Genomic DNA, 21,281 nt, shown 5'->3' on the forward strand with positions numbered 1-21,281 from the left:
GCTAAATAATGAGGCTGTTTATATTTGCTGATAATTCATAATCCAAACTGATTACTTTATTTAATTCTTAAACTTTAATGTTGGCTTTTGACAAACGTTTATAGAATATTTGTTTTCCACTAATGGGAGAAACTAAACATTTTTGTTCTTCGTGTTTTACATTGTGTAACAGATGAAAGTCTGTGAAATATAGTTCAACTATCTGTAACTAGAATAAACAGTAATACAATAATTGCATTACAGAGCCAAGTTTCTTACACAAACTGTCAAAGAACCTGATAACACCTTTAATGAAACTGCGTTGAAGCATCATTTTTTAACATTTACGTTGTTATTTTTTTTATAAAGCCTATACGACGTTTTTTTTTCTATTTTCCGCTGATTTAAAACTTTATTTATGAAAGCTTTATAAGACTGTTTAATCAGGAAAAACACAAATAAGAATTACACTTACAGTTTCACTGCCAATATTTCCTAAATATTTATATTGTGTTTTGAAATTAGTTTGCTCAATTTATGACCTATTTTTAAAGGTTATAATATAAAAGCATTTCGTGTGTATGCACGTGTATTTCCTAAATTAATTTCAGCACCCTGGACAGTGGTCGTATCGTTCCCTCGTCGCTGCCTCTCGTTTTCAGATCGTCACATCGTATAAGTGCACTGCTGACAACAAATACGAATATTACGCAAAACACAAGAGAGCATTTTGAAACATAGACGAAGGCGTGTACGTACTTACACCCACGCTTCTGTATTTGTAAGGATGTGACGTAAAGCTTGGGGGCGTATGACGTTCTGAGTACAGTGCTGTACTTCTTAATCATATAGATATATATTCCCCGGTAGTCAGTCAAAACAAAAAGCACATTTCAATTAACATAATTGGAAATAATTCACGTTATGTTCCGGGCCGGCTAATTTCTCAATTATTAATAAACAATACATATATAAGTAAGTATGTTTTATTGAAATTTTTACGAGTTCTGATGCATGTAGGAAATTTAAATAATATAAAGAAAGGTCTCTTGTACACACACACACGCGCGCACGCACGCACACACACTCACACACACACACACAAAGATGTATGTTTTAGAATGAATAATTTTCAGTAATTATTTGTGGCTATAGGCCTACGCAAAACAATATAATCTTAATTAATGTCTTAAACGTTCAGTTGTCCCACTGCTCACATCCTTTTAGCATCAGCTTTCTATTTGTTCTATTAAACGGAAAATATTAATATTACTAATATGAAGCAAGTTACTAGTGAAGGACACGTGTTTAGTCTCGTCTATAATCACTTAAGTCCCAGATTTGTTGCTTTCTTTAATTTACATAAAGATGAGTGCTGTTAATATTATTGTAAGATCGTATAACTTCTGGGATGTGTTAACCTATTTACGTTTTAAAACCTATTTTTCTCTCTCTATTGGACCTTTATGATCATTTTAGAGTCATTTTTGTCATCGTTAAATATTAGTATGCAGCCCAAGGCACTATTTATTATTTTACTCTCTATTGCTTCTCCATAAGGCAGCATGCCTGCTCACTGGTGGCCTATTTCTCACAAGAACTGCTGTATATGTGTAGTAGCCTGAAATATGCTATTTAAAACTAAAACCTGCATTGCTGCTTGGTGGTTTGCAAGCTTTTTAATAATTCGCCACCAACCACCCACCTCCACGTGGGTCGCCGGCCACCGCGGCTTTGTAAGGCCGGGGAGAGAGACTCCTATCTCGGATTGCATGATAGGGAAGACCCGCTGTCAGCCTGGTGGATCTCAACTGTAGTCATAATAATATATATATATATATATTTTTTTTTTAAATAAAAAAATAGTTTTAATTATTGAAATGAAATGGCTTCAATAGTTTTATTTTTTCACTAAAATAAATATTTAAGACAAATTTACACGTCATGCTTTTAAGTGTAATGTGTTTCAATATTGATGCAATATAAGAATGGACTTCAATAGGCTATATTACACACGCTATTGATACGTTGTGTTGACATGTAGCTGCTTTTGCTGTACATTTGTGGTGTTCAACAACTCGTGGTGATACGTAACTTTCGATTAATTCACTGTGTGTGCGCGCGCGCGTGTGTTTGTCTAAAATGGGAGGGGAGGGGCGGAAGAGGGCTCTCTCCACGTGACCACAACACGCTGCAGCGTCGGCGCCGGCGGCGGCTCCTTTAAGAGAGATGTGGGTTAGTTTTTCTCTTTGGTTATCTAGCTGTATGAGTTTATGCAATATCATAAAGCTAGAGAACCGAATGTAGAAACTAATCCCGCGGACGTCACGTCAAAGGATGCCTGCGAGGATGGATGGAGCGAGCACGAGGATGATGGTGGTGATGGAGGACCGAGGGAGCGCCAAACGTCGTCCGCGTGGATCGCGTGGGGGGAAAAAGACACCTCCTTCATACATTTTAGCCATTTTTTTTTTATGTACAGTGATATATTCTCGCGCAACCTGGAGCACAATATACAAAAAAAAAAAATGGGGGCTTCGTGGCGCTATGCATTTGTGGAGTGACTGGCACGCCGTGGGGGAGGTTTCATTCATGGAGGAGGTGCCGCTTCACTTGAACACGCATGCCTTGTGTTATTATTCGTTCAATTGCCTTATTGTATGTTGGGCATGACGTGATCACGGTTGTGCCAGCTAGCGGAGGCTTCTGATTGGTCCACTACACTAGCACACTCCTACTTTAAAACCACCCTACCTGTCTAGGCAGGAAAAAAAATGCACCTGTGCCCTTCGTTCTCTTGGCAATTTTATTATGGAACTTTGCATTGGGTGCCATCAAATTCCTGGAGTCGTCTTAATGGATGTGCTCACTGTAGGGCTAGGTCTATTCCATGGGCTTGCAACCAAAAGTTCATGGGCCGAATATGATCTGGATGTTTGATACCATTCTTAACCCACAATTGAAAGCATAATCTACTTATTGCATAATTTTTTTTCATTTAGTAATTTGGAAGTATAGAATCAACAATTCAGCCCCTTCATTCCAGGATTTAGCCGGATCCAAGCTTTGTGTGTGGCCTACATTAACATGGAGGCTAACATTTAACCTGTCTCAGTAGTGCGAGCGCAGTATGGTCCAAGGAATCAAACCTTGGTCCCCTGTAGCCACATGCTTAACCACTCCCAAGCATCGCTGTATGTTATATTGCAGTATTTCATCACGTGCCAGCTTTATACACAAATCTCCTGTCTGTATGAATTGAGAGGCAAGATTAGAGAGACACTGAGGTCAGTCTACTTTTTTTTTTATGATGCAGCCCGTCATTCTTTTCCTTTCATCCGAGAAGGGGAAAAAAAGCCTCTCCTGGTTCCGCTCAGGATGTATTGTATTGTGTTAGAAGGGCCTGTTGAATTTTAAACAAGCCACAGTGCAGTGCGGGAGCTGCTACAGAGCTGCGGCTATAGCTTCTATAAAGTGTCGTGTCACTGAGTCACACATAGTGGCAAAGGAGTTAGCGTTAGCAAGATGGTGCTGTTTGTGTGTCATGTGACGGTAACCAGGATGTATGTTTATTTGCATCAGTCTCATAGCTGTTGCAATTGTCCATAGGAAAATTATGCTGAGATGTGCATCGATGCTAATTCTGTTGTCCATAGAAATGTTTAGAGAAATTGCTAGTTAGGTCCTCAATAATGGCATTCACACAAATTGGTCTTGTCATGAATTTGTTGGCGCTGAAAGTTGAGCATTCACACCCTTGTTTGTCCCAAAATAATGCTGAGAAACAAGGATCCAAATTGTTGGTGATGCTAAGAGACACAAAATTGACATTTTTTTTGTTTTGAGATAAGTTGAATGCATAAGACAATATTGAGGCTGAAGCATTAGCAGTGTACTTCCTTTCTAAAAATACGTATGAATGCAAAGACTTCACATTCTGCGAGTCCATCAAATATGGTCTCTACGCTAAAAGATTAGCATTTGTAGAGTTATTGTCAACTAAAAAGATGTGTAAATGCTGAGACGAGCAGACACGTGGATGCTGAATCAACCATTCAAACAGATGCTACTGTCATTAGAGAATGTCAATGCTGAGAGATGAGCATTAATAAGATAGTGAAATAGTGGGACTACTGAAAGACAAGACAACCAGAACATCTGAAATTATTTAGCTTTAATAAGAGGTTAAAATGGTGTGCTGACTCCCATTTAACTGGCGTTTGAATGTGATGGCTTAGTTGTGAACATAGCCACATCAGTTATAAGAGGGTGTGTGCACTTCTGCAACCATATAAAAACATTTTTTTTTTTTTTACAGATTATAGTAAAATCAAAAACACTTGCCATTTGAACTGGGGTGTGTAGACTTTTTATATCCACTTCACGTGTCATGTTAGAAGGCCTCATACTGCATTCCACGTGTCTGCTTCATACAATCTCTAGTAAAATGTAAACTACAAATATAACAGTGTTTCTCGGGTTTTTATTTCAGTTTTATAAAAAATATTGCCTTATTGTGCATCTCAGAATTCAATGCCATTTTGAGTTGGAATTTCAATATCCACGATAATATTGTACTTTATGATTTGATAAGTACCTAAAAGCGTGTTAATGTGTGCCCCTTTTGTGTGTCCTTTAATGGGATTATCGCCTCACCAAGATAACGAATTTATAGCGCCATTTAATTTGACAATACTGTTTATGCTCTGCACATGCACCCGCACATATAGTGTTTGCTCAGTTGTGGTAGGAATGAATGCATTGCTGTGGGGTAATAAATAGGGGGGTCGGGGGCAAAGGGGGTTGGGGGCGGCTTTGAGATTGAAATTCAGTCTGGCGAGTGACGGAGAGGCAGGCAGGCAGGCAGGCTAGACGTCGGCGTTCCCACATTAATATATGTGTCTGTCTGGGCCCTCTTCAGGCCCTCAGCACCAGATGGAGTCTGGTCTGGTCTGGTCTGGTCTGGTCTGGTCTACCAACACCTGCCACGCTGCATTGTCTCCATCACTGATTACTCAACTTCCCATGTCTGCTTTTTAGCATTTTTATTGCTATGCTGTTTTTTTTAAATTCCAAATCATGTACTTTGGTTGTGAATATTTTTTTCTACATTGTCCATAAGAACATCGCAACGAGTGAACAGATTTATGTTGAGCAATTAGGGATTAAAAACTGAAAGTGATGGAATAACTGTTTTCAAAATGTCTTTTATTTAGCATTATCTGGGAGAAAAAATGTAAATAGACCTGTAAATGTTGATACCCAACAATATAATCACAGATTATGCCATAATTATTAATATGGTCCAGCATTTGCACTATAATGGAAAAAAAAACTGTCTTTATATCAGGGGTCTGAAACTCATGGCCCGGGGGCCATTTGTGGCCCCCTTACTTGACATCAAAGTTTAATGTTTGTACTGCCCCCTCCTGGTTGATTGTGTCATTGCCCTGGGCGTTTTGATTATTTTATTTATTTTAATCACTTAAGGGTTACCATAGTTCAGGATGGTGACAACTTTTGGCAAAACGTAATGCTGAAGTACCACCAAATATAAGGAAACTGTCCCAGTCATGTGTTTTTCAACACCTGCCAGGAAGATCTCCAATCTCCCTAATCTTGTTTATAGTACCGTTAATGTCATGAATTGTTATTAATATAGATTAAGAAGAATGGATTAGTTGTGCTTTAAAAAAAAGGAACTTTTATTTACTTTAGGTCTTAAAGGCAGTTTTGATCAAATGCTTTCACGGGCCTTATATAGTCCACAGGCTTCAGGTTGCCTAGCCCTGCTATATACTGTAGTTATCACATTTATGTCCCATGCTGGATTGTACAATGTGTGTGTCGGCATCTAGATGTACATTCTAGGGTGTTATTTGTACACCTCTGCTGGTATAGTGCCCATTTTTTCCCCCACCTCCGCAGAGTAAAATAAAGGCAGAACTATATGATGCTACACAAGAAAACAAAGCACAGGCCACACTGCAGACTGACATATAATGTGTGGGATTGACTAATTTAATCCCCAAAATATAAATTTATGTGTATATATATATATATATATATATATATATATATATCCTTTTCCCTGAACTTGTGAATTCTGGGGTTGGTAGCCTAGCAACAGGCTCTGACCCATGTGAGGGAACCAAGGGAAAGAATTTGAAAGGCTGACAAGCCGGCTTTAAATCCGCAAAGGACGTCAGATATTCGGTGGATGTAATCTCGCACTACTTTGTGTAATCGCTTGTGAAGTGCGCTGCTTGTGTGCCTCTCAGTGTGTGTGCATGTGTGAGTCCAATTGTCATCCATTTAGTATTGGCAGCTAAAATAATTGCAAGAAACATTTTAGGTCACAAGGAGAGATGTTGTTTTACCATCAATACATTTACTGTCCACTTCATTTGGTACAGTTTTTGCATTGGATGTCATGCTTCCAAAGCAAATATTACGTTTTTAACTCATTAACTGCCATTGACGGCTATAGACGTCAAAAATTTATTTTATCTATTTCTATTAGTTAAAAAAAAAATCCACTTTTGCTAACAAGAGTATGAAAACCTAGAATTTTTATTTTATTTTAAATTTAGAACAGATATAACATTTGTGATTAATCGTTAGTTAAATAGTGAAGTCATGTGATTAATTACAATTTTAAAAAAATTAATCGCCTGATTAAAAAAAAAATAGAAACAAGGGGTGTTCAATCGTGATTAATCACATGATAATTTTATATCTGTTATTAATGTACAATAAAAAATAGTTTTTCATAAAAAATGAAATTAAATGAAAAATTGTTAAACTAATAGAAATAGTTCACATGAATTTTTGACGTCTATAGTCGTCAATGGCAGTGAATGAGTTAACATTTATGTTATATACAGTGCTTATTGTTAGATTAATAGTATATTATCAGAATATTGCATACGGCAGCTTTAATTTCACTATATGTTGTATTCTAAATGAATAAACAGACTGACAAATAATATAAAATAGGAGCAAACTCCCCCCCCTAAAAAGGATTGGTTTTCTATCTTACAACATTAAATATGTATAGCATCGCTTAGATGTTATATATTATAGCGTGCTTCACATGTATTTATTGCATATGATTCATGTTCACAAATGAGACCTTTTTCTTATAAATGCGTTTTTTTGCTTCCAGGTATTTGTGAGAGACAAAACACATCCCCAATCAGCAGGCCTGCATGTATGTGAACCTGCAAGCAAAATGTCAAAACTAGCAGATTTTCATCAACACAAAGGCTTCTTCACATTGCAGGTGAGAGGACACACATGTCTGCGGTGCATTGTGGGTGAAGTGTTATGATATGTGTTAGTATTTTTTTAAGATCGCACAAACATTTTGATGAAACTTTGTGGAGGATTTTTGTTGTCGTTGCTATTGTTGCGTCACTCTTGATGTAGAAGATTTTGTACTATTTTGCCTTCAACTGTGCTCTACTCAGTAGCATTCCAGTTTTTATTGCTCTAAATGCGTTATATACAGTAAGGGGGTACACCATTAGTGACTTTGAAAATATATTAAAAAGGCAGAAAAGCTAGAGAAAAAACAAAAAATAATACACTGAGTACTTCTAGTGAGGTATGTGTCACATATGATTTACAAGTGCTAACTCTAATTTTTTTCCCTCCAATTCATTGAATGTTCCGAGACAGACCCTTGAGTGGTTCCACTATATGAAATGTGTCAAGGTCATACTTGAAATGCGCTGCACTTACTTGTGTGATCAAAGTCTTTTAAAGCTCTTCGTTGATGTGAAGACGCAAAGGTGAATCCTTTTGTGTCATCTAAGCATTATGATCCCTTTATGGAGACGTAAGAAGTCGCTTTAGAGTATTGGAGCGGTTAAGAAGTTTGGCCACATACAGCGTGCTGTATTACGTTTAGATTATACATGAGGCATGTCATATTAACTCATTCACTGCCTTTGACGGCTATAAACGTCAAAAATTCATTTGAACAATTTCTATTAGTTTAACATTTTTTTTCCCACTTTTGTTAACAAGAGTATGAAAATGTACATTTAAACAGATGTAAAATTTAAATAGTGAAGTCATGCGATTAATTACAATTAAAAAAAATAATCGCCTGACGATATGATTATTAAAAATAGGGGCGTCAGGCGATTACAATTTTTACTCGTAATTAATCGCATGAATTCAATTGTTAACTCACGATTAATCACACATTTTCTATCTGTTCTAAATTTACAATAAAAAAATCGAGGTTTTCATACTCTTAACAAAAGTAGAAAAAAATGTTAAACTAATAGAAACAGTTAAAATTATTATTATTTTATATTTGTTGTATTCTTTAAATAAATAAATAGATAGATAAATGAAAAAATACATAATTCATAAATTTAAAAAATATATATTTCTAAATAAAATGAACCATTGAAAAGGTTAATCAATTGCAATTCATTTAATTATAAATAATAACATAAACATGAGAATGGATTCTCATTTTATTATAAAAATTGAAAATTTTGTCTCTTTTTATTTTTTTTTTAAACCAAATACTAATAATGCCTCAAAATCAAACGTGGCCCTTGGCGCAGACAGACAGTCAGACACATTTCAGTATGCACCTCCATGCCTGTGTAGCTTTCACTACACTGGACAGTACGCTACAAGATGCATCTGGAAAAATAAAGTATTTCCTTCCTTTTCTGGCACGTTTCCTACCTCCTCTGTGTCACACTGTGTACAGATGCTTCATACGGCTTCATATCAGGGGCCGTCTGCCCAGCTATAGTGCTAGCTAGCCTGCAGCCTCTCGAGGCGGATGAAAGGATGAAACCACAAGGAGAAGGGACTGGTGGCAAAAGTACTCACACCGTGTACTTAAGTACTGGTGCTTCTGTAAAATAAAACTTTGGTAAAAGCAGAAGTATTGCGTAAATTTTATTTTATTTTTTTTTAACTACAGACTCTCAAATGTACTTGAGTACAGAAGTAAAAACATTTTTTTTTCAAGGACAATGCACATTAATCATCGTAACAAAAAGGCATCACAGTTTGCAAAGTGTCTTGCGTAACTGCTCACCCCTCATTTCGAGAAAAAAATAATTGGAGGCAATAACTTCAAAGAGGCAGCTGGTTTACTCAACTTTGCAAGCAGCCAATCATATTGTGCCTTACTTAAACACCCCCTGACCTTTAGCGGTGACAACCAGTATATTAGCACCTTGACTTTTTAAAACGATAGTAAACCGTATAACCGGTAATCGGCTCAAGCCTATACTATACGCAGACAGTTTCCTTATTTTGTTAACTTTCAAACTGCTTGTAGTGGAACGGTTGAATAAAAAAATACAGCACGTCTGCCTTGATCCCATTGCTTTGCTAACAATGTATTTGCTAACATTTGCTAACACAAGATTAGTTAATGATAACAACTGAAACATTTAATTTTGCCCATTTGTGTTTTTTTTCCAGATTCAATTAATCAAGATCTCCACTGTAGTTTAGCCTCTACATTATTATTATTATTATTATTTTACATCATCATGACAGCTGTGAAGCAACAACAAAAAAAAGACCAAGCGAGAGCTCAAAACCCGAGCTGTTTCAAATGAAGAAAGCCAGCAAAATAAATACTCAATTACAGATTTTATGAACAGTATTTGTTCTGCATTACCGCTCCTTAGCATCTCCCTTCGTCTCCTCCGCAAGCCGGAACATTAGCCTCGCTACGCTAACAGACGCGAGGGCGCCATGCACTCGCCTCTTGCACGCTTCCCACAAACTAGAGTAGGAGAGAGGAGAGGAAGAGGGAGAGGTTCATCATCTGAGGAGAAAGTGAAACCATTTGATTTGAATTCCCTCCAGGGGGCCAGATGATGTTGCGTGGCGTCGGCCTAGTTTTCGATGAACCTCCTCCTGCTCCTCGGGGGGGCGGAGGGAGGGAACAGCCACGCGAATATCAGAGGAGATTCCGCCGCCCGTGGCGATCTTCCTACGTAGCGTCGGACCACACAACGTGAAGGGGCTCAGTCGATCCTCCATATGCTTGATGCAAGCGAGCGGCGATTCGGAACTCGGCCCTGAGAAGCCGTTAACGGGACTCCATCTTGACGGCGAGATGCGTCAAAGCGTTTTGGTCTACCTTCAGATTTGGGTGGCAGTGCAGCTGTGTGTTGTTTGTGTGCCGTTTCACGCCGTCAAGTGCGCTCTGAAAAGAAATCTTTACACATCAACCAAGCATCTTTTTTTCATTCTCATTGGCGTACTTCATCTCACAGACACATGTACCTCCCTCTCTCACTTTCTTTCCTTCTACCCTTCCGTACTTGTATGCTTCTCTCCTGTCCTTTTGTACTTCTTTCATGAGTCAGGTTTTCATCCAATTGTTTCAAATTTTTTAAGAGAATTTACTGAAAATGCTCAAAACGGACATGGGACTTACACCTGTTTCCATCTGTTCTTCTTTTGCGAATATTGAGAGGGAACTCATAGATGTGATCCACCAGTAATTTAAAAGAAGACCGTGCGATGACGTCGTATGAGTTTTTTTCCCCGTAATTCTTGATAAACCGTAGCGTTTCTTTGCTGTTTTCCATCTATAATAGGATTAACTCATTCAGTGCCATTGACGACTATTGACGTCAAAAATCTATTTTAACTGGGCTGGCAGTCATTGAGTTAATATTCGCTTCTTTAATTAATTCCAAAAAGATTCCTGTTTTGTCGTCCTCCCCCAAACAGACCTCACTTTATCGTCCGACATCGCTTTGGGACTACAAACGTACGTTCCACGTAATATCCGGTCAAAACGTGCGACGTGTATCCGGTAATGCGAGCGGTTATTCGCAAAACATGTTTTCATAGCCAAAATTAGCATTTTCTATTTTTCGATACGCTTCAAAATCCACCCCCTCTAAGCGTAAAAACCTTTTTTTTCCGAATTTCTAGCATTTTCATTCAGTTCTATTTTCGCATTTCTTGAAAATTTGAATACAAACTACAGACACACTTGTACCTCTCTCACTTTCTTTCCTTCTACCCTTCTGTACTTGTATGCTTCTCTCCTGTCCTTTTGTACTTCTTTCATTAGTCAGGTTTCCATCCAATTGTTTCAAATTTTTTAAGCAAATTTACTGAAAATGCGCACAACGGACATGGGACTTACACCTGTTTCCATCTGTTCTTCTTTTGCGAATATTGAGAGGGAACTCCGCCGCTGTAGGTGGCGGTATACTTCATAGATGTGATCCACCAGTAATTTAAAAGAAGAAGACGTCGTATGAGTTTTCTTTCGTAATTCTTGATAAACCGTAGCGTTTCTTTGCTGTTTTCCATCTAAAATAGGATTAACTCATTTAGTGCCATTGACGACTATTGACGTCAAAAATCTATTTTAACTGGGCTGGCAGTCATTGAGTTAATATTCGCTTCTTTAATTAATTCCAAAAAGATTCCTGCTTTGTCGTCCTCCCCCAAACAGACCTCACTTTATCGTCCGACATCGCTTTGGGACTACAAACGTACGTTCCACGTAATATGTCAAAACGTGTGACGTGTATCCGGTAATGCGAAAACATGTTTTCATAGCCAAAATTAGCATTTTCTTTTTTTTTCGATACACTTAAAAATCCACCCCCTCTAAGCGTAAAATAATTTTTTTTTCGAATTGCTAGCATTTTCATTCAGTTTTATTTTCGCATTTCTTGAAATTTTTAATACAAATGGGTGGATAGAAACCCAACTACAGACACATGTACCTCTCTCACTTTCTTTCCTTCTATCCTTCCATACTTATATGCTTCCCTCCTGTACTTTTGTTCTTCTTTCATTGTCTTTTATCCTATCCTTGTATCCCTCTATCCTTGTGTTTCCTTCTATAGTTTTTTCCCGTGTGTACTTCTTTCCAATCTTGTTGTAAAATATTTCCTATTATCTCTTTGTCCTTGTCTCCTTATTTCCTTTTGTCTTTCTGAAGTATGTTTGTATTGTATCCTTCTTTGCCGTTGTTCTTGCTTTCCTTCAATCCTTCTGTCCTTTGCTTGTATCCTTCATTCCTTCTGTCCTTCTGTTATAAAATCCGTCTTTGTTACTATGCTACTATCTTGTGCTTCTATCCTTGCATCCTTCTTTGCATCCTCGCGTCCTTTTCCCTCACCTAACTCGTTTTCATCGTCCAAATTTTCTCATCCCGCCATCCCTCCTCTATCATCACATCTTTTCACCCTCTTTGCATCCTTCCAACTTCGCAATCCGCCCAATCCCCCGTGCACCCTCTCTTCCCCGTATCCTGAAATCCACTCGTTCTTCCATCCTCCCATCCTTTTTTTCCACCCCTCTCTTATGCTCCCATCCTCCACCCTCGTTCAAAATCAGCTCTCCTGCTCTCAGCCGCCCCAGAGAAACCAATTCGGAGTGCTCTGCTCCGCACCGTCATGGCGCGTTGGCCAAGGGAGATGGAGTCCTTTCAGGTTCTCGGCTACACAACACGCACACACAAACACACATTTACTGTATGCCACAAGTTACCCCCCCCCCCCCACCCCCTTCCTTCCCTTCCCAACATGCCTGCAGTATTTGCAGGGCAACGTGACAGAACTCCTCCTGAGGTTCTCTTGGAGTTATTCTGCACATTATGTGACCTTTTAAGGGGTTTTTCGCTTACAAATGCGCACATGGGCGTGTGCGGCGGTGACCGTTGCACTCTTGAGTTCCCATGTGTGCACGCTCACAGTACACTTGTCAGATTTAAATGCACAGCAAATCAAGCGCTCCCTCATAGGTTTAAGCGCACTGGTTGTGAGTATTGTCACGGCCTCCTAAATCTGCTTTTAACCGCCTGCAGAGATTTCTCACCGTTTTTTTTTTTGTATGCATCACCCAGCTCACTGGGCTGTTCTTAAAAGTTGATTTAAATTACACCCTCTGCTTTATGCTTCTTGATAGGATATAAATCTCTTGAAATGAATGCACTTTGTGGGTGTGCGCGCAGAGTAGTGGCGGCGTATGTTAACATAAATTAAAGTCTGTTTGCTGCAGAGCCGATTGGAGGAAGGATTTTATGATGCACAATATTCACAACTGGTAGTCTTTTTGCACTTGTGTCAACTTTAACACTTATAAAAAATTCAAATATAATAATTTAAATTGAATTAATGAATCTTACAATTTTAATTACAGTGGTACCTCAACTTACAAGTGACCCAAGAAGCTTTTGAAGATACAAAAACATAGACTGATTTGCGAACAAAAGTGTTATGGCGACAGCAAACTTTGCAAGCAGTAGACAATGAACAATTCTTTAAAAAAAACTGACCAAACTGCTAAAAGCCACTCTTCGTTGAAGTTTAAACATAAAAAACAAACAAACTAATGAAAATACAAAACAACATAATATTTATTTCACTAGTAAACTATATACCGTACTAGCATTTCCTTACATCTAGCTTAATGCTAACACATAATGGGGAACACCTTAAACGGGCTAATTAAATCAACAATAATACCATGGTAGTTTTAAACCTTTAAACAACTTATATTTAAATATAGACAGATCATTTGTCACAAACAGCAGGTGTTTGTGGTTTTGTAAGACTTAAATTGCGGGAAACGGGGAGGCAAAGCTGGATGAAGCTCATAAAAAGATTGCTTTTACCCCCAAAAGGCAAACAAGGCACAAGGAGGAATCAAAATACTGTACTAGTAGGAACATCAACAGAAACAAATTAACCGATAAAAGACTGAAAGAAACCATTCAACTAATTACAAGCAAATTGACGAGACAACGAGGAACACCTGCACAAGACATGCGTGGCTGAAGTGAGCGGATTGGTTGACACAAGGGACCGGGCTGATAAGAACAAGCCTAACGAGCAAAGTTGACCAAAACATAGATGACAACAGTCACCAATACTCACTATTATATTATTCATCCTTTGCCAAAACCAACAAAGACTACTCTTTGCTGCCGCATTCTTCAAATCTACATGTTGTGTGTCTGTTGACATTATACTTGCCCCCTGCTGGTCAAGGCATGCATGCACACCAGAAGGAGCAGCACAATGTCCACTGAATTATTAAAGCATGAAATCATGATGCTCAAACCGCTTAACACTTTACATTATTGTTGATTATGTTCTTACTTTATGATAAATTAATATGTAAGAATATACTAAAAATATGTTGTGATTTTTTTTTTTGTTGGTGTTTTTTTAGGGGGTTTTAATGATGAATGTTTTTTTTTTGTTTTTTTTTACAATTGATTTTAATTGGGAAATCCAAGTATATACCCCACTCAAGCCACCACTGTATCTCTAATTTGTGCCATTTTTGACTTGTTAGCCAAACAATATTGGAAGAAAAACACCAATTGAAATAAAATGAAATAATGTTGACATCTGGGCTTGGTATATTATGATGCTCTTTAAATGTGTTAAACAGTGAATTACTAAATCTTGCGAAGCAAAGTAGTGGTATTTATTCTCTTGTCCTTTTAGCCAAACAGCAAGATAAAAATATGTAATTTTATTTTATATTACAGAAAGATGGAGTAGTGATTTAACAAAAAAAAAAAAGCAACTTTATCGTGATGGCATGGTCCAGCAGGATGATGGATGGATGGTGAGGGGTGCGCAGGAGGGGAGGCACGGGGGTGCGCTGAAAAGCAGCAGGCTGGAGATTGAATGGGAGCGGGAGCAGAAAGGAGGGAGGGGAGGGTGGCATTAGTGGCGGGCGGACGCAGTTTGGGGGTGTTTGGAGGGGGGCGAGCGGTGGGGTCCCCTCTATTGGTTCAATGCAACGGCCGGCGCAGCTGTGAAAAGAGGTCTCCCCTTTTTCCCACGCCCGACGAGACGCACGAACGCCGCCTCAGCCTGCCAGGGTCAAGTCACATGGCTAATACACACACGGAGGCCTCGCGCAACACACACACACGTTTATTGTGTGTATGCACACAGGCACATTATTACATGAGCATTAACAGACACAAAGCTTCTTAGCTGAAATGTTAATTAAACAAAAAGAAAGGATATTACTTATGCTCAAAGCACATGTATACTCGCTAATTTGTAATTTTGTGACCTTTTTGTGCACATTTTTTCTTCTTCTTTAATTTCATCACAATCACAATATTTGGGGGGGTATCACAATTAGATTAGATTTTTGAATTATTTAGCCCCACTTTCTTATTAATATTGTGCCCTGATATATGTCATTAGGTTAAAAAGCTACATTAAATACGTAGAAAAAAAGAGTTGTTCTAAAGTGATGCATCATACTAGATGTTGCACTTCACCTATGATCATATTCTCAAAAAACAGGCATGGGAAGGTGGAGGGGGGGGGGGGGGGGCCTTAAGGCTTTGTCCAAACCAGGGCCCCACCACCCACCATTGCCAGATGCCCTATTGCATTGTGTGCCCCCCCCCCCTCAAACCTGCACACCCTACCCCACCAACCTCTCTGTCTCTTTCCACCATGATGTCACCCTCCTTGTCTGCATGTCAGCGCCTCCACGAGAACTTGAGTGTGGGAAGGCAAAGGGGGAGAGGGGGCGGGGGGGGGCGTCGGGGTGCCGAGTGCTTGGCGTTGGGAAGAGTCTGGTCCGAGAGGTCAACGCGTGGACTTGAACAACGAGCTGAGCTGCGGCGATTTGCCTAGCAACTGGAATGTAGATGGATGCGTCGCACCGATTCAGTCTGGGCAAACTCTTTCGTCGGCGTCACAAAAGATGTATAAAGTGGAGGGAGGTAAAGAGGAAGGGGAGGTGTGGGTGGGGGGGGGGCTGTCTAAAACCATCTGTTTACACTTCATTATAGCACAAATGTACACTGATGTTAGGTGAGACTTAAATAACACAGTCGTCCTCCTTGGCTTGCTCTGGAGGGAAAATTAGCAGAAAATTTAAAGGGGAAGTCAATCTTAAACATTTCTTGGCAATAATATGTTTTATGTGACCCCACTAGTCCAAACATGACATTCTGATTAATATTACATTCATGGAATATGGGTTATGCAGCAAAATCCAGCCGTTTCATCCATCTCAGGGGGCGGCCATTTTGCCACTTGCTGTCGACTGAAGATGACATCACAGTTGCTCAGGGCTCCGACCAATCACAGGTCACCTGTTTTCTGAAGCTGAGCTGTAACTGGTTGTTACTTGAGACCTGAGCAACTTTGATGTCATTTTCACTCGACAAGTGACAACATGGCCGCCTTCTGATATTGATAAAAACGACTGCATTTTGGTGCTTAACTCATATTCCACTAACGCAATATCAACCAAAATACCGTATTTAGACTCGTGGGACTGCATAGAACATATTGTCAAGAATTTTTTTTGTATTGACTTCCCTTTTAAAAAAAATATTTAATACTAAAATACTAATTAACTCAGTATGATGATTGTGAGGTTTGTTGGTCTAAATGTATAATTCTAGCTTTTGGGGTTTTGGGTTCAAATCCAATCCATTACTGGACTTTGCTGATGGATCGGTTAGCGTAATACGATTATGAAAAAGCAAAACTACAATGTAGCCTCACAGGGTTGTTTTTTATTATAGTTTCTCATCTACTATGGGGGCATTGGTTATAATCTGGGGTTTATTAGGTCCAATTTGCCCAATTTTAGTTGGCCAATAGGTGACATGATTTTGACATATTCCAGAAAGTTAAGTTTCAGTTGGTTGAGTGGTGTTGCTTGTTGGTCTAGGAGTGTGATTCTTGTTTTGGGTAGGAGAGGACAAATGACTTGGACGGCAACATATTACTCCAAAGCTTGCCTGTGTTTTCCAGCATTAATAGTGCTTTCACATGTTGCACATCCCACTATACCATCACAGATGCTGAGTTTTTAAACAATGTGAATTGTGGACTCATCAGACCACAGTCCACTTTTCCACTATGCTTCAATCCATATCAGACAATCTCGGGCCCAGAGAGGCCGACTGGCAGTTTTTCTGGGTGTTGTTGTACATTCACAAATATTGTTCTTGATATTTTTAAGAACAATATAAGGGGTTCTTCATTATGAATTTATAAACTAAAATAAAATGTATTTAAGGTTTAATCCAATAAATGAAATGAAATAAATCATGTAAAATGTCATTATTTTTCCTCCGTTATCATCTTTTCATCTTTACTTTCTTCTTACATTACGCCCACTCCTCACGTGCCTGGTTGTCCTCCCGTGTGAAGAAGAGGCAATTGTGTAGCAGGAGACAATGACTCACAAACGACACAATTAGCCGCCACAAGATGCATTGTGGCAATTAGGGCGCACAAAGGCAGGGGAAGGCGCGGCTTTGTAGCACACTGTGCGCATTTGCCTTCACGAGTGCAAATCAGGCCTTTGCAAAGTCGAGTGGCCGCAGAGACAATGGCGGGCAGGATGCACAACACGTGTTCGGCCATTTTCAGGCCTTTTTTTATGAACGGGAGACAATGGCAACTACGCTGTCTAATAAATGTGCTCTCTCCTTGCGCGCAAATGAGCGAACTACAAGTTAACAGGGCCCTGAGGCTTTGTGTTGCATTTGAGTGGACTAAAGTTTGGGGCCGTGCTGTCCATCTTTTGGTCACGCTAATAAGAAGAGAGCACTTGAGAGACAGTACAGATCGCACATATATATATATATATATATATATATATATATATATATATATATATATATATATATGCGATTTGTAAATTTATTAACTTAATATGATTAGTTAGTTAGTTATTTTGGACACTTATTTTCTCTCTCTCTCTCGCTCTCTCTCTCTCTCTCTCTCTCTCTATATATATATATATATAGATAAATATATAGATAGATATATAGATGAATAGAGAGAGAAAATAAGTGTCCAAAATAAAGAACCAACTAATCATATTAAGTTAATAAATGTTTCGTGTAATAAATGAGGTCACAAAATTTGGAGATACATACTTTTTTGTTAGACACTGATTGATTGGATTTGTAAAATATAGTGATTTTTTTTCAAATGAATTAATATTTATTTTTTATCTGTCAACTTGAACATGTTACTTTTACTTGCAACTGGCTTGTAAGGCACAAAGTGTGTGCGCATGTGTGTGTGTGGCCGTACATGTGTGTGTGTGTGTGCGTGTGTGTGTGTGTGTGTGTGCGCACATGTGTGTGTGTGTGACATCTTCCTCTGTTGGAGCAGCCGGAGGGGATTTCTTTCATGCAGTCAGATGGCATCCAGGCAAACCCCCTCTTGCCTTTTTTTTTCTTTTTCATAAGACTTCTTTAACCTTGATAAATGAAGTTATAGGGCAAGAGGGAGGAAAGTTGCATAGAAGAGAGAGAGAGAGAGAATGGGAGAAAGAATGGGTAGAGAGTTGGAGAGCGTCACTGACTCCCCCCTACTGGCTCGCTCTCAGGATCAATAACAATCGGGGAGCTGCTGAGCACTCCTATCTGGCAAGGGGATAAGCGAGGGGGGAGGACCTGAGAGGGGGGAGCCTCACCGGTGCCATCTTGTCATGTTATTTCTGCAAAAATATTCAACATGGGATGTACAATGACTCCCCAACTTCCTACCGGGAGCAGATTTAGGATGTAAACACTCGGGATTGTGAAGAAACATACCAAACAATTCCTGAGAATCGAATGAGCTGGAACCGTTTTTTTTTTTTTTAAATTCTCATTCGTACCTGCGGCTGACTGGGGACCAATACAGAGTGTATTGCCCAAACTGACCCACCCTTGACCTGAATATGAGCAAGCAGTCTAGAAATTTGATGGATGAATCAGTACTTGTCGGTATGCCCCTAAAAGGGGTCTTGCTACATCCAACCCGCCTGCTAAATCCTTTCCCTGGCAAATGTGATTGGGTGCGCTGAATCCGCAGCACCGCCAATTCCTTGTTAAGTGTTGCAGAAGTGTCTCAGTTATAGCACTAACTGTCCCCTAAATATCCTTCGTTGGAAGTCCAGTCTAATAGGATTATCTGATGATTTCTGTCATTGGATTTGTATAGTTTTACAACGTATTATTAGGGACCAGGAGTGAGTTTTGTACTGAGGACACCTGAGTTTTTGATCTCCCTCCCGCTGACTCTAATCCCCCCCCCCCCCTTAGCATCCCATGCGTCCGTTCCTCACCCTCTCTCGCTACTTTCTCCTGCCCTTAATTGAGTTAGGCATCAGTTGACTGCCTCGATCTCTCTCGGAGAAAAGGTTGAACTCCCTTCCCAGGAGGGGAGATCATTGCCTACGCTGGTTGACTAGTGTAATCCCTGCTCTCCCACTGCCACCTGGGAGAAAGGGGGCACTACGCTCAATGGGTAAAGACGCTCTCGCGTGGCATTAGAACCCTAGTGAAGTTCATGTCTAAAACTTTGCAGTAGTGGACTTAGTGGCGGGAATTTGGCACATGCAGCGCATTGTTTGTACTCAAAAAGTCTTAACATGCTGTTGAGTGTGACTCGTTGGCCGATTCTTGGTGTGAACGGTCCTGGGTCCAAATCCCGGACGAGCTCTTTAGTTATAGGCACGGAGTACCGCTAGAGGACGAGGTCCATGAATGGATTAGAGCAGTGGTGTCCAAACCGTTTGTGGCCCGCCGTCCATTTTTAACCGGCCCGCGGGATATACTAAAAATGACATTTGCTATTAATAAATTTGGTGTTTCTAAATGAACTAAATCAAATAGTCACAATAGTTCTCTTAGAAATAATAAATTAATAAAAATACCAGTCATTAACTATTACAAGCAAAAATGATTCCCTTCACTTTTTGCTCTGCCAAAGTCCAAATTGTTACTTCAGATTGCTCTCTTTTTGGTTCTGAATGCAGTATTCAGCTGCTGTTTATTGATATTTCCTACTTGTTACTTGGTCTCTGATCACCCCAAAATCTTGTACAATCCTAAACTATTTACCTTTTAGAAATCTGTTCAGGTAGCAGTTTAAAAAAAACAAAACATTGTATTATATAAACAATATGCAATTGCCTGTTTTGACTGCTTTTGATGAACTTCATAAATTAAAATATTATTATATATATTATATATTAAAAACCAAAAAAACAAAGTGGCCCTTGCATCCTTCGATTTTTTTTCTCTACGTGGCCCTCGGAAGAAAACGTTTGGACACTTAGCGCCATCTAGTGGTCAAAGAATAGCATTGGCACACACACTACGGTGGCTCAGAGAGACCATATTTCGCAAGCCTACTTTTGCGTGAGCCAACGAGCATCTCGGCGAGCGATGGCGACTTGCCAGCCGTTGTGAAGCCCGGCGAGACTGGATTAAAATTGCAAACCAATCCTCCTTTAATTGATTGATTCAAGACTTGATATGATTACAAAAATATACGCAAGTCTATACAAATCAGTGTCTGTTTTTTGTCCCAAACCCTACTAAAGTCTCACGAGAACACGTTTCCAAGACGTGCAAGTCCAATGCCAACGGGCAGCACCAAAAGGCCCGTAGACCCCGTTCCCCCCCCCCCCCCCCACCTCGTCCTCTCAACTTCACAACACACAAACTCTCCATTTGCCTTTCACCTCTTCTGAGCTCCCTCCATCCATCCATCTATCCGTCCGTTCTTCCATCCATCCTGCCGCACGCCCACAATGCGTCGGCTGTGTCCCGCGGTGGCCACAAAGCAGCCCTGAACTAACAATATCACCAAGGCCTGCCTGGAAGCCGCTCAGGCCCATTGTGCTCGGTCAGAGGGGAGTTAACACCCATGTCTGAGCCCAATGAATAGCATTATTGTGTCTGAGACACGCAGCGCACCCCCTCGCCCCCACATCCGTGCCCCCTCGGACCCTGGCGCCGCACCCCCCCCCCCCCCACCCCCCACCTTCTTAAACTTGCCTCTCGTACTCGGCCACTCTTGCAACTTCCATCCAAACCTTTACTTGTGTGCTCCAGTGGAAGCTTGTTCAGCTTTTTTGTTTTGTTTAAAAGTGGAGAAAGCGCTCCGTTCTGGAAGCCATTTGATTTGGTTGCTGTGGTGTGGTGAGGTAGAGAGGGGGTTGAATTTGGCATTGGCTCTGTCTCACACAATGGAAGTATGAATCCTTTAAGAAATACACCCCCACGCGCACCCACCACCACCAAACTGCTATTATCATAAGAAGAGAGTTTGCTGGAGCCATTTGAATGATTCGAGATGACACAAAAGCTGCCATGTGATTCTTTGATAACGTTTCTTTGGAGCAGCACTGGTGCAGCCAAAACATTTCCATTCCTTCACACGCTCTTTGGCGTCAACACAATCTACTTCTTTCCTTGGAACGTTTTTCTTTTAAACATTTAAAATGGGTCCTTTTGAATCTTTGGTCATTTTAGGGAT

The 21,281-nt window shown here is 39.8% G+C and overlaps 1 long non-coding RNA gene across 1 annotated transcript in view; it reads left to right on the forward strand.

Moving 5' to 3' along the window:
* The window catches only part of LOC144062370 (uncharacterized), a 41,608-nt gene that overhangs the window by 748 nt on the left and 19,579 nt on the right, over window positions 1-21,281 (forward strand). The window contains exon 2 of the long non-coding RNA XR_013296390.1: window positions 7,148-7,264. This is a non-coding gene — a long non-coding RNA (uncharacterized LOC144062370). The remainder of the gene's footprint in view (window positions 1-7,147; window positions 7,265-21,281) is intronic.

Source organism: Vanacampus margaritifer, chromosome 13 (genome assembly GCF_051991255.1).
Source record: "Vanacampus margaritifer isolate UIUO_Vmar chromosome 13, RoL_Vmar_1.0, whole genome shotgun sequence".
NCBI classification, from domain to species: domain Eukaryota; kingdom Metazoa; phylum Chordata; class Actinopteri; order Syngnathiformes; family Syngnathidae; genus Vanacampus; species Vanacampus margaritifer.